At 48.0% G+C, this 3,170-nt stretch overlaps 1 pseudogene; it reads left to right on the plus strand.

The window, feature by feature from the left end:
* The first annotated feature begins 1,712 nt into the window (after window positions 1-1,712).
* On the plus strand, window positions 1,713-2,720 carry LOC141098109 (uncharacterized; annotated as a pseudogene).
* The last annotated feature ends 450 nt before the right edge of the window (window positions 2,721-3,170 follow it).

A 3,170-nucleotide genomic window follows, 5' to 3' on the forward strand; every position in this document is an offset into this window, starting at 1 on the left:
ACACATAGAAACCTGTTCACTGTCAGGGGCAGCCTAGCTCAGGTGCTCCATTTCATATCCCCCCCTCCTCAGGGACAGAATACCAGACTGCAAAGTTTGATATTTCTGTAAGTTTTCTCCCTTTTAATTTATCATTGTTTTTTGAATATTTGTATGTGACTTTTTATTTCCATTTTTATATCCTTTTTATTGTAAGCACTGTACCTTTCATATTAAAGCTTAAGGCTGAGTTCACACGTGGCGTTTTTTTCGCGTTTCTGCGGCGGTTTTAACCGCGCGATTTTGCCGCAAAAACGCGAAAAATAAGCATCCCTTGCATTCCTATGGGATTCCGCAATGCTGTGCTAATGCTGCGGTTTTTACCGCGGCGGAATCGCTTCGCGGTAAAAAACGCAGCATGCTCATTAATTTGCGGAATCGCGGCGATCCCGCACCCATAGGAATGCATTGTTCCGCTTACTTTCCGCATGTGGCTGTGCACACCATGCGGAAAGTAAGCAGAACAATTGCGGATGGTACCCACGGTCCGGAGGAGAGGATACTGTCCTCCGGGCTTTGGGTACCATATCCCTGTAAAAAATAGAATTTTAAAATAAAAAATATTGTTATTCTCACCCTCCGACGTCCCGCGCAGTCTTCCCACCTCTCTCCACGCTCCCGTTCCCAGTGATCCTTTGCGAAAATGCCCGCGATGGCATCCGTTCTCGCGGGATCGCGAAGTCTCGCGGTCATTCGCGCGACGTCATCGCGAATGACCGCGAGACGTCGCGATCCCGCGAGAACTGACGTCATCGCGGGCATTTTCGCAAAGGATTATTGGGAACGCCTGCGCGGGACGTCGGAAGGTAAGAATAACACCATTTTTTATTTTTTTTTACATTCTATCTTTTACTACTGATGCCGCATAGGCGGCCTCAGTAGTAAAAAGTTGGTCACACTCGTCAAACACTATGTTTGACGAGTGTGACCAACCTGTCAATCAGTTCTCCAAGCGATGCTCCAGATCGCTTGGAAAACGCTAGCATTCTGCAAGCTAAATACGCTTGCAAAATGCTAGTTTTTCCGCGGGAATTTAAAATGCGATTTTCCCGCGGAATGGAATTCCGGAATTCTCGCGGGAATTTCCGCGAGAGTTCCGGTACGTGTGCACATAGCCTAAAACTTTAAGTCTGAACCTTGTATGCTCTAAAGAATACATAGCCTTAGAGTGTGTGCTCCTGGTGATTGGCACATAATAGTACTAGTACTTCCGGGACTCATCGCCTGTGTGTTCGGTGAGTGGTGGCAGCGTGTATGAGCGGGGGTGTGGTCTGTGTCAGGGTGTGATTTATGCTCCCACTGCAGCATAGAACAGAGGTTTAATGCTGGACTGAGTGAGAGGAGATAGATTAACCCTTGCAGGCGCAACCCCAAGTCATGTGCTGAGAAGTGGGTATGTGACAAATTGGTGGCAGCGGTGGGATATACGAATATATCCTCCCTGGTAATTCATGACAAATTGGTGGTAGAGTGGTGTGATAGAATTTATTTCTATTAGAGCATTTAGTGCATGGTTTAAGCAATTACTCCCTGTACTAAAGAATTGGTATCCTTGCGAGAAGTGCACCAGTTCTTTAAGGTTCAACTCAGTGCTTACTTAGACATACTTGCAAGCAGTTTCCCTTCCCCGTTTTTCTTTTCTCTCTTTAATTTGGCCAAGGCTGTTCATCAATATGGCAGCCCTGTACAAGAAGCAGAGCACGGAGGCTCTGACCGACCTTTGTGAGTGGAGAGGAATAGAGACGGCGGACAAATTCAAGGAACTGCTGATACGTGCCTTGGTTGAGCAGGACATAGAGCAAAATACTGAAGCATATGGGCAAGGAGAGAGTCCACCTCGGGGAGACCCAACAATGCCAGCTCTTGCACCAGAGATACCTGATGGAGGTGCCAGTAATGCCAGTGCTAAGGAGCGTAAGGACTCTACTTTAGAAATGGACTTACAACAGATGGGAACAAGTGATCCTAATCTGCGCCTGCAGCTCATTTTACAGTACCGCCAGGCTGAGAGAGAGGCTGAAGAACGCCAGGAGGAGAGAGCTTTCAAGCTTCAGATGGCTCAAATAGAAAGGGGTAAGACCCCGCAGCTGACCCCCTTCCAGGACAGAAACCCAAGGAGACCACGTTTGGAAAACTTCCCTGTTACGGTGAAGGATACGGACTTAGATACTTTCCTTCGGGGGTTCGAGATAACCTGCAGGTAATACCATCTATCCTGTGAGCAGTATCTAACCCCAGGGTTGAGAGGCAAAGCCCTGGAAGTTTTTTCTGGCCTCCCGCCAGAGCCAGATGGGAACTATGAGGCAATAAAAGAGGCTCTGATCAGGAAATACAACCTAACACCAGACGTGTATCAGAGAAAGTTCCGGAATTTACAATGTGGAGTAACTGACAGCTATGCGGATTTCGTGAGCACCTTGAGGACCACGTTCCACCAATGGATTAGGGGACTGTCTGTTAACAGTTTTGAGGACTTAATGGATCTTATGGTCAAGGATAAATTTCTTCATATGTGCCCCAGGGATGTATGACAATTTGTGTGTCATTGACAGCCACAAACTGCAGTTCAGGCAGCAAAGATTGCTGACTGCTATGTGGCTAACAGGATGCCTGAGGTGTGGAAGCCATCAGGATTCAGTTGGAAAGGAGGTAAACCAAATGGGGACTCCTCTGCCAGCTGATCACCATTGCAGCCCAAGCCCACCTCCTATAGTATTCTGGGGAATAGACATTCTTTAGGCGATGCACATCGGTGCTTCTCCTGCAACAAAGTGGGACATGTTAGCGCAGTCTGCCCTGATATGGAGAAACCCCCAACTACAACCCCAAAGCCGTCTGGATCCCCACCTTTTATACTCTTTGTGGCCGGCTCTGATGTGAAGACCAATGAGAACTGTCAATCTGACACTGTTAGCAATAAAGTCACCATTGGCCTCAGAGACACTGGGGCAGAGGTGACTCTGGTGCGCCAAGCAATGGTAAACTCTGCCGATTTACCAGGAAAGACTATGTCTATAACCGGGATTGGGGGTGTCAACCCAGCCATGCCCATGGCCCATGTATACCTGGACTGGGGAGAAGGGAAAGGACCAAGAGAGGTGGGAGTATCAGAGGCTATTCCCACCAATGTG

Source organism: Dendrobates tinctorius, unplaced genomic scaffold (genome assembly GCF_039654945.1).
Source record: "Dendrobates tinctorius isolate UK_male_01 unplaced genomic scaffold, ASM3965494v1 ptg000086l, whole genome shotgun sequence".
Taxonomy (NCBI): Eukaryota; Metazoa; Chordata; class Amphibia; order Anura; family Dendrobatidae; genus Dendrobates; species Dendrobates tinctorius.